The sequence below is a fragment of the Bufo gargarizans genome, chromosome 3 (assembly GCF_014858855.1).
Source record: "Bufo gargarizans isolate SCDJY-AF-19 chromosome 3, ASM1485885v1, whole genome shotgun sequence".
Classification (NCBI taxonomy): domain Eukaryota; kingdom Metazoa; phylum Chordata; class Amphibia; order Anura; family Bufonidae; genus Bufo; species Bufo gargarizans.
This window is the reverse complement of record NC_058082.1, coordinates 62111015-62122673: the sequence shown is the minus strand read 5'-3', so window position 1 is coordinate 62122673 and position 11659 is coordinate 62111015.

Here is an 11659-nt window from a genome sequence, read left to right as displayed (position 1 = left end):
CTCGGCCTCTTCCTCCGCCTCTGGAGGAACGTTGGCACCTGCCGCCCAGCAAACAGGGGATGTACCACCAACACCACCACCACCACCTCCGTCACCAAGCGTCTCAACCATGTCACACGCCAGCGTTCAGCTCTCCATCTCACAAACATTTGATAGAAAGCGTAAATTCCCACCTAGCCACCCTCGATCCCTGGCCCTGAATGCCAGCATTTCTAAACTACTGGCCTATGAAATGCTGTCATTTAGGCTGGTGGACACAGACAGCTTCAAACAGCTCATGTCGCTTGCTGTCCCACAGTATGTTGTTCCCAGCCGGCACTACTTCTCCAAGAGAGCCGTGCCTTCCCTGCACAACCAAGTATCCGATAAAATCAAGTGTGCACTGCGCAACGCCATCTGTAGCAAGGTCCACCTAACCACAGATACGTGGACCAGTAAGCACGGCCAGGGACGCTATATCTCCCTAACTGCACACTGGGTAAATGTAGTGGCAGCTGGGCCCCAGGCGGAGAGCTGTTTGGCGCACGTCCTTCCGCCGCCAAGGATCGCAGGGCAACATTCTTTGCCTCCTGTTGCCACCTCCTCCTTCTCGGCTTCCTCCTCCTCTTCTTCCACCTGCTCATCCAGTCAGCCACACACCTTCACCACCAACTTCAGCACAGCCCGGGGTAAACGTCAGCAGGCCATTCTGAAACTCATATGTTTGGGGGACAGGCCCCACACCGCACAGGAGTTGTGGCGGGGTATAGAACAACAGACCGACGAGTGGTTGCTGCCGGTGAGCCTCAAGCCCGGCCTGGTGGTGTGTGATAATGGGCGAAATCTCGTTGCAGCTCTGGGACTAGCCAATTTGACGCACATCCCTTGCTTGGCGCATGTGCTGAATTTGGTGGTGCAGAAGTTCATTCACAACTACCCCGACATGTCAGAGCTGCTGCATAAAGTGCGGGCCGTCTGTTCGCGCTTCCGGCGTTCACATCCTGCTGCTGCTCGCCTGTCTGCGCTACAGCGTAACTTCGGCCTTCCCGCTCACCGCCTCATATGCGACGTGCCCACCAGGTGGAACTCCACCTTGCACATGCTGGACAGACTGTGCGAGCAGCAGCAGGCCATAGTGGAGTTTCAGCTGCAGCACGCACGGGTCAGTCGCACTACAGAACAGCACCACTTCACCACCAATGACTGGGCCTCCATGCGAGACCTGTGTGCCCTGTTGCGCTGTTTCGAGTACTCCACCAACATGGCCAGTGGCGATGACACCGTTATCAGCGTTACAATACCACTTCTATGTCTCCTTGAGAAAACACTTAGGGCGATGATGGAACAGGAGGTGGCCCAGGAGGAGGAGGAGGAGGATGAGGAAGAGGGGTCATTTTTAGCACTTTCAGGCCAGTCTCTTCGAAGTGACTCAGAGGGAGGTTTTTTGCAACAGCAGAGGCCAGGTACAAATGTGGCCAGCCAGGGCCCACTACTGGAGGACGAGGAGGACGAGGATGAGGAGGAGGTGGAGGAGGATGAGGATGAAGCATGGTCACAGCGGGGTGGCACCCAACGCAGCTCGGGTCCATCACTGGTGCGTGGCTGGGGGGAAAGGCAGGACGATGACGATACGCCTCCCACAGAGGACAGCTTGTCCTTACCCCTGGGCAGCCTGGCACACATGAGCGACTACATGCTGCAGTGCCTGCGCAACGACAGCAGAGTTGCCCACATTTTAACCTGTGCGGACTACTGGGTTGCCACCCTGCTGGATCCACGCTACAAAGACAATGTGCCCACCTTACTTCCTGCACTGGAGCGTGATAGGAAGATGCGCGAGTACAAGCGCACGTTGGTAGACGCGCTACTGAGAGCATTCCCAAATGTCACAGGGGAACAAGTGGAAGCCCAAGGCCAAGGCAGAGGAGGAGCAAGAGGTCGCCAAGGCAGCTGTGTCACGGCCAGCTCCTCTGAGGGCAGGGTTAGCATGGCAGAGATGTGGAAAACTTTTGTCAACACGCCACAGCTAACTGCACCACCACCTGATACGCAACGTGTTAGCAGGAGGCAACATTTTACTAACATGGTGGAACAGTACGTGTGCACACCCCTCCACGTACTGACTGATGGTTCGGCCCCATTCAACTTCTGGGTCTCTAAATTGTCCACGTGGCCAGAGCTAGCCTTTTATGCCTTGGAGGTGCTGGCCTGCCCGGCAGCCAGCGTTTTGTCTGAACGTGTATTCAGCACGGCAGGGGGCGTCATTACAGACAAACGCAGCCGCCTGTCTACAGCCAATGTGGACAAGCTGACGTTCATAAAAATGAACCAGGCATGGATCCCACAGGACCTGTCCGTCCCTTGTCCAGATTAGACATTAACTACCTCCCCATAACCATATATTATTGGACTCCAGGGCACTTCCTCATTCAATCCTATTTTTATTTTCATTTTACCATTATATTGCGATGCTACCCAAAGTTGAATGAACCTCTCCTCTGCCTGTGTGCTAGGCCTAAATATATGCCAATGGACTGTTGCAGTGGTGGCTGACATGAAGCCTGATTCTCTGCTATGACATGCAGACTAATTCTCTGCTGACATGAAGCCAGATTGTCTGTTACGGGACCTCTCTCCTCTGCCTGGGTGCTGGGCCTAAATTTATGACAATGGACTGTTGCAGTGGTGGCTGACGTGAAGCCTGATTCTCTGCTATGACATGCAGACTGATTCTCTGCTGTCATGAAGCCAGATTGTCTGTTACGGGACCTTTCTCCTCTACCTGGGTTCTGGGCCTAAATTTATGAAAATTGACTCTTACAGTGGTGGGTGACGTGAAGCCTGATTCTCTGCTATGATATGAAGACTGATTCTCTGCTGACATGAAGCCAGATTGTCTGTTACGGGACCTTTCTCCTCTGCCTGGGTTCTGGGCCTAAATTTATGAAAATTGACTCTTACAGTGGTGGGTGACGTGAAGCCTGATTCTCTGCTATGATATGAAGACTGATTCTCTGCTGACATGAAGCCAGATTGTCTGTTACGGGACCTTTCTCCTCTGCCTGGGTTCTGGGCCTAAATTTATGAAAATTGACTCTTACAGTGGTGGGTGACGTGAAGCCTGATTCTCTGCTATGATATGAAGACTGATTCTCTGCTGACATGAAGCCAGATTGTCTGTTACGGGACCTTTCTCCTCTGCCTGGGTTCTGGGCCTAAATTTATGAAAATTGACTCTTACAGTGGTGGGTGACGTGAAGCCTGATTCTCTGCTATGATATGAAGACTGATTCTCTGCTGACATGAAGCCAGATTGTCTGTTACGGGACCTTTCTCCTCTGCCTGGGTTCTGGGCCTAAATTTATGAAAATTGACTCTTACAGTGGTGGGTGACGTGAAGCCTGATTCTCTGCTATGATATGAAGACTGATTCTCTGCTGACATGAAGCCAGATTGTCTGTTACGGGACCTTTCTCCTCTGCCTGGGTTCTGGGCCTAAATTTATGAAAATTGACTCTTACAGTGGTGGGTGACGTGAAGCCTGATTCTCTGCTATGATATGAAGACTGATTCTCTGCTGACATGAAGCCAGATTGTCTGTTACGGGACCTCTCTCCTCTGCCTGGGTGCTGGGCCTAAATATATGCCAATGGACTGTTGCAGTGGTGGCTGACGTGAAGCCTCATTCTCTGCTATGACATGCAGACTAATTCTCTGCTGACATGAAGACAGATTCTCTGTTACGGGACCTCTCTCCTCTGCCTGGGTGCCGGGGCCTAAATATCTGAGAATGGACTGTTCCAGTGGTGGCTGACGTGAAGCCTCATTCTCTGCTATGACATGCAGACTAATTCTCTGCTGACATGAAGACAGATTCTCTGTTACGGGACCTCCCTCCTCTGCCTGGGTGCTGGGCCTAAATATATGCCAATGGACTGTTGCAGTGGTGGCTGACGTGAAGCCTCATTCTCTGCTATGACATGCAGACTAATTCTCTGCTGACATGAAGACAGATTCTCTGTTACGGGACCTCCCTCCTCTGCCTGGGTGCTGGGCCTAAATATATGCCAATGGACTGTTGCAGTGGTGGCTGACGTGAAGCCTCATTCTCTGCTATGACATGCAGACTGATTCTCTGCTGACATGAAGCCAGATTCTCTGTTACGGGACCTCTCTCCTCTGCCTGTGTGTGTGCTGGGCCTAAATATATGCCAATGGACTGTTGCAGTGGTGGCTGACGTGAAGCCTCATTCTCTGCTATGACATGCAGACTGATTCTCTGCTGACATGAAGCCAGATTCTCTGTTACGGGACCTCTCTCCTCTGCCTGTGTGTGTGCTGGGCCTAAATATATGCCAATGGACTGTTGCAGTGGTGGCTGACGTGAAGCCTCATTCTCTGCTATGACATGCAGACTAATTCTCTGCTGACATGAAGACAGATTCTCTGTTACGGGACCTCCCTCCTCTGCCTGGGTGCTGGGCCTAAATATATGCCAATGGACTGTTGCAGTGGTGGCTGACGTGAAGCCTCATTCTCTGCTATGACATGCAGACTGATTCTCTGCTGACATGAAGCCAGATTCTCTGTTACGGGACCTCTCTCCTCTGCCTGTGTGTGTGCTGGGCCTAAATATATGCCAATGGACTGTTGCAGTGGTGGCTGACGTGAAGCCTCATTCTCTGCTATGACATGCAGACTGATTCTCTGCTGACATGAAGCCAGATTCTCTGTTACGGGACCTCTCTCCTCTGCCTGTGTGTGTGCTGGGCCTAAATATATGCCAATGGACTGTTGCAGTGGTGGCTGACGTGAAGCCTCATTCTCTGCTATGACATGCAGACTAATTCTCTGCTGACATGAAGACAGATTCTCTGTTACGGGACCTCCCTCCTCTGCCTGGGTGCTGGGCCTAAATATATGCCAATGGACTGTTGCAGTGGTGGCTGACGTGAAGCCTCATTCTCTGCTATGACATGCAGACTAATTCTCTGCTGACATGAAGACAGATTCTCTGTTACGGGACCTCTCTCCTCTGCCTGGGTGCCGGGGCCTAAATATCTGAGAATGGACTGTTCCAGTGGTGGGTGACGGGAAGCCAGATTCTCTGCTATGGAACCTCTCTCCAATTGATTTTGGTTAATTTTTATTTATTTAATTTTTATTTTAATTCATTTCCCTATCCACATTTGTTTGCAGGGGATTTACCTACATGTTGCTGCCTTTTGCAGCCCTCTAGCTCTTTCCTGGGCTGTTTTACAGCCTTTTTAGTGCCGAAAAGTTCGGGTCCCCATTGACTTCAATGGGGTTCGGGTTCGGGACGAAGTTCGGATCGGGTTCGGATCCCGAACCCGAACATTTCCGGGATGTTCGGCCGAACTTCTCGAACCCGAACATCCAGGTGTTCGCTCAACTCTAAGTAAGACCTCTTTGAGGTTTCCCTAAGTATAGATAAAAGTGCGGTGTAAATAAGGAGATGAGTAGAACTGATACCAAGTAGGGCATAAGCATTTTTTTTATATATACATGATCTAACATCCATAATAAAATAAGTATACATACAGTTGGATATCGCTATGGTTTACTGGTAGTACAGTACCCATATCTTCTCTTCAACGGGGCACCGGGACTGTAAGTAGGAGGATACCGACGGCGGTTGTGTGGACGCATGCGCGATGAAAAGTGAAGAATGAAAAATGCGCAAACGCATGCGCAAATAGAACGACGAGCCGAACGCATAGTCTAATGCGCAGAAGTACATCAGTAGACGACACAATCATGCGCACGACTAGGAAGTGGTGAGCGGCGCACCTGGGATGACAGCGTGGACGAGTATTGATGCGGTGGTTAACCCGCCACCCAGGATGGTGACGTCAGAGGTCGGACAGATATTACGCAAATGCAGGTACCCGCCCATAGGAGGCTGCATCCATCACTTAACCCTATGGCCAGTTGATTGGTCCAGAGTTCTTCACCCAGAATAACCGAGGAATTAAAAGCCCAGAGCCCGCCCCCTAGTGAGCACCTGTTTAGTTTCCCCTGAAGACGCCGACAGTCTCTGCGAAACATGTAGGGACGCAGGAGTTAGGTTTTAGCCAGGAATCGAGGCAGGGTGTGTATTACACTATATAATGTGTCATCTAGAGATGGGATTATCCCGCTAATCAGTTGTAGCACGGAACGTGAACATACATACATATGGTCCAATGTAATCAGCACATGCCCCTGATTCCATTCCTGAGAGTTTTAACAATTGTTATATAAAAGTTAATTTGCACTTTATACAAGTATTGAAATAAAAGTATAAGTTTTATAAATTAGTCAGTGAGGCTACAAAGGTACGCTCAGGTCCAAGTGACCATATAAATTTGAAATAATTAATTGAGTAGCGTAGTAACCTCCTGAGGGATCTCCCAGTTTGTCATTACCAAGTTTAAGAGGAGAGGACTCCAACTCCAACCATGCCAAAGTCGTTATTATGGGATATTAGAGGATGTTTCAGGAAGGAGGTCTATAATGAGAGTACTACAACTCCCAGCATGTTCAGGCTGATATAATGTGATAGTAGAGCACATTACAGGGAGGAGGTATAAGAGGAGAGTTCTACAACTCCCATCATGTCCAGGCTGTTATTATGGGATATCAGAGGAAGGGAGGGGCTATAAAAGGAGAGAACTACAGTCGTGGGCAAGTGTTTTGAGAATTACATAAATATTGGAAATTGGAAAAGTTGCTGCTTAAGTTTTTATAATAGCAATTTTCATATACTCCAGAATGTTATGAAGAGTGATCAGATGAATTGCATAGTCCTTCTTTGCCATGAAAATTAACTTAATCCCCAAAAAAACTTTCCACTGCATTTCATTGCTGTCATTAAAGGACCAGTAATCGTCTTGTTAACTCAGGTGAGAATGTTGACGAGCACAAGGCTGGAGATCATTATGTCAGGCTGATTGGGTTAAAATGGCAGACTTGACCTGTTAAAAGGAGGGTGATGCTTGAAATCATTGTTCTTCCATTGTTAACCATGGTGACCTGCAAAGAAAAGCATGCAGCCATCATTGCGTTGCATAAAAATGGCTTCACAGGCAAGGATATTGTGGCTACTAAGATTGCACCTCAATCAACAATTTATAGGATCATCAAGAACTTCAAGGAAAGAGGTTCAATTCTTGTTAAGAAGGCTTCAGTGCGTCCAAGAAAGTCCAGCAAGCGCCAGGATCGTCTCCTAAAGAGGATTCAGCTGCGAGATTGGAGTGCCACCAATGCAGAGCTTGCTCAGGAATGGCAGCAGGCAGATGTGACCGCATCTGCATGCACAGTGAGGCGAATACTTTTTGAAGATGGCCTGGTGTCAAGAAGGGCAGAAAAGAAGCCACTTCTCTCCAAAAAAAACATCAGGAACAGATTGATCTTCTGCAGAAAACATGGTGAATGGACTGCTGAGGACTGGGGCAAAGTCATATTCTCCGATGAAGCCTCTTTCCGATTGTTTGGGGCATCAGGAAAAAGGCTTGTCCGGAGAAGAAAAGGTGAGCGCTACCATCAGTCCTGTGTCATGCCAACAGTAAAGCATCCTGAGACCATTCATGTGTGGGGTTGCTTCTCATCCAAGGGAGTGGGCTCACTCACAATTTTGCTCAAAAACACAGCCATGAACAAAGAATGGAACCAAAACACCCTCCAACAGCAACTTCTTCCAACAATCCAACAACAGTTTGGTGAAGAACAATGCATTTTCCAGGAGCACCGTGGCATGGAGCACCGTGCCATAATGCAAAAGTGATAACTAAGTGGCTCGGGGACCAAAACGTTAACATTTTGGGTCCATGGCCTGGAAACTCCCCAGATCTTAATCCCATTGACAACTTGTGGTCAATCCTCAAGAGGCGGGTGGACAAACAAAAACCCACTAATTCTGACAAACTCCAAGAAGTGATTATGAAAGAATGGGTTGCTACCAGTCAGGAATTGGCCCAGAAGTTGATTGAGAGCATGCCCGTCAAATTGCAGAGGTCCAGAAAAAGAAGGGCCAACACTGCAAATACTGACTCTTTGCATAAATGTCATGTAATTGTCGATAAAAGCCTTTGAAACGTATGAAGTGCGTGTAATTATATTTCACTACATCACAGAAACAACTGAAACAAAGAATTAAAAGCAGTTTAGCAGCAAACTTTGTGAAAACTAATATTTGTGTCATTCTCAAAACTTTTGGCCATGACTGTACAGCTCTCAGTATGTTGAGGCTGATATAATGTGATATATCATGTGATATAATGTGACATTACAGAGAGAAGGTACAAGAGGAGAGGACTACCTCTACCAGCATGCCCAGGCTGTTATATGATATCAGAAGATATTACAAAAATGAGGTTGAGGATAAGAGAACTACAAATCCCATCATGTCCAGGTCTTTATTACAGGATATCAGAGGGTATTTCAGCGAGGGGTATAAGAGGAGAGGATTGCAACTCCCAGCATGTCCAGGCAGGTATTATGGGATATCAGAGGATAGTTCAGGGAGGGTGTATGAGAGGACTACAATCAGTGTCAGACTGGCGTGCCTAGGTGCCAGTAAAATTTATTCTAGGGGCCCCACAGCTCAAATGCCTGCAAATATTACCCGTTCACACAGCGGCAGACACCAGCAAGACAAGACAATACAAGGTGATTAATTATAGGGGACCCCGCAGTGACTTCAAGAAGCCAGATACCAAGTTAATGAGTATACTGGCTGGTCTGCCTCGGTGTCTACAAGTCATCTCAGCCACCAGATGCATCTATAATAATAAACTGTTAAATAATTTACCCAGTTTTTTTTTTATATGAACATAGGTTGGTTGAGATGCTGTATGCTGCCTAGCTATATGTAGTGCAGCCACTCTAATGTGCCACATGCCAGTGTGCAGGGGATGGTGAGCCTGCCGATAGTTGTTAATAAAAGCAAAGATATAAATATAAAATCTATACGTTTTACTGAATCTTTCCACAAATATAAATATCAATCTGCTCAGCTTCTCCTGCTCTTCAGCATGGTGCTTTTAGATTATATTGCATTTCGTGGTGACAGGTCCTCTTTTAGTGTTTTTCTAATAGCGAACACATGAACAGAAGTTTTTGCAGCTTGCAGAGTCTTCTGTAGGTTTTTCACTGTCTCCCTTTGTACTTTCTCATCTCTCTCAGAAGTGCCTGCTGTGCTCTCGGAGCGATCCTAAGAGGGTGCCCCCCAACAGGAAGATTAGCAACAGTCCCGAATTTTCTCCACTTGTGTAACACCCCAGAGTGGTGTTACCACTTCTTCACCCTGCTACTATCTCTAATGGGCTAACCTGAATGTCATCTGTGTATTTCTATCAAGGTCCTTTATATGGTATATGATAATATTTCTATGCAACTGTTTTATTAAATGTAATTTACCTGGTTCACCAGCAGGTGGCAGCAAATATGGCAGAGCTGTACTTAGGTAGAATGGAGCGTTCCATTCCATTCTAACCCCCCTCTGGAGAGAGGTGGGCAAGTCCCACTTACTGCAGGAAGGGTGTGGACCAGTTACAGTCAGTTTAGCTTACCCCTGCTAGGGGACACGTGTGCAGAGGCACATCTCTGCTGGACGTGTCCACGCCAGCCAGAGCACCTTAAGCTCTGCTGGCCATGGAGGCCAAAGCTTAGAGCCTCAGGAGCCAGGAGGAAAGTTCCCTGGCCTAATCTAGAGACAGATCATGCAAAGAGAAGTGCAGCATACAAGAAGAAGCAGTCATGCAGTCATCCTGTCAGTACAGCAGAGCCAGAGAGAAACAGATGTAGCAGAGTCGAGTTTGCCTGACAGTTTTAATGCTAAAGCCTGCTGGGACCAAGACAAAGGCTGTAAACCGTTTTGGAGAATGTTTATGCAAAGTAAGGCTGCTACATGTAAAACTACATACAAGGTCTGGACTCAATCTTTCTTTCAAATCCCTCAATTATTCCCCCTATTTATTGCTTCGGAGCCAAAGCCCGTGGTCCAGCTGTATCCAGGTAGGAGCACCGTGACACACATAGAGAGACATTTTAGGCCGCATTTTATATATAGAGGGCCCTAGGGTGAGGTGCCCGTTGCACTTGTACATGACGTGTTTAACCACCTTCCGTCTGCCTCCCATTGACTATAAACGTCCGGGAGGTGGATCTATATCTCTGAATGGACGTTTCCAATCATGCAGCTGCAGACCAGGTTGCCCGCTGTCAGTGACAGCAGGGCAACCCAGAGAGAAGGGACAGTTGTAACACTCCAGAGTTGTGTTTCTGCAAGCCTCTACCCCGCTACCATCTTCTAAGAGCCTTTACATTGTCATCAGATATAATTTATATTATGTCTTCACAAATGTGCATGTAAAACCATGCTAAACACAATTGTTCTTGTAATTTTCCAGGTTTACCAGCAGGTGGCTGCAATGCATTGGCCAGGTACTAGTCCCAGTTTAGTATGTCTAGGCTGGAATGGATTATTCCAGCTTACTCCCCCTCTGTGGAGGTGTGAACTGTTCCCACATCCTGCAGCATGGGTGGAGAAGGAAGTTAGAGTCAGTGTAGCCTTCCCCCTGCTAGGGGAAGGCTGTGTGTGTAGGAGATCCCCTGCATAGGGAAGACAGCAAGGATCTTGTCTCAGCTGAGACTTGATCATATTCCCAGTCTGAGTACCTGCAGCTCAGCTGGATGAAAGAAAGCAGAAACTGCAGTCAACCTCCAGAGTTCCAGGAAGAAAGCATTCCCTGAGAAACCACCTGAGAGTTAAGTCCAGAGACCTAGGAGAAGCCATTCCCTCCTCAGCTAGTCTGTCCCCATACAGTAGAAGTACAGAAAAGTGCAGAAGATTAGTTCCTGCCACAGTTACAGAGCTACTAAGTAGGGTTGTTGCGGGTATCGAAATTTCGATACCCAATCGATACTTTTGTCCCGGTATCGATACGACACCGGGATTTCCATTTTTTCGATACTGGGCTGCGCTGCTGCGCAGTCTAGTATCTCTGAACATGAGCGCGCTGCTTTCGGCATGCTCATGTTCTCTCAGCAGCACAGGGGAGAAGGAAGCAGTGTCTCCCTCCCCCTGTGCCACTGCTGCCACCAATGAACGGAGAGAGGGGCAGAGGAGGGGCAGGCGCACTGCGCCACCAATGATACGACTTTTCCTACACAGAGCGGCGCCCAGCGATGTCCCAGCACTTACCATTATTCCTGGGCGCCGCTCCGTTCACCCGCTGTGCCCCATTACTGTCTCCTCTCCTGCTCCACATGCTAATTACTATCAGAGCGATGGGGAGGAGACATCAGATTCTCTAGTGGGCGTTTATTCTCCCTGCGCTGCGATTGGACAGCACTACAGCCAGGGAGAAGGAACACCCATTTGAGAAGCTGATGTCTCCTCCCCATTGCTCTGATAGTAATTAGCATATGGAGCAGGAGAGAAGACAGTAATGGGGCACGGCGGGCGAATGGAGCGGCGCCCAGGAATAATGGTAAGTGCTGGGATATCTATGGGCGCCGCTCTGTGTAGCCTAATACTTAGTCTAGACTCATATAAAGAAGTATTTAACACATAATACAGGAGGTGGGTGCTGGCAGCAGAATCACATTGCCGGCACCCTGCCCCTGACAGGGAGCTGCGATCAGCGGCAGTTAAAACTAGAAAAAAAAATATATA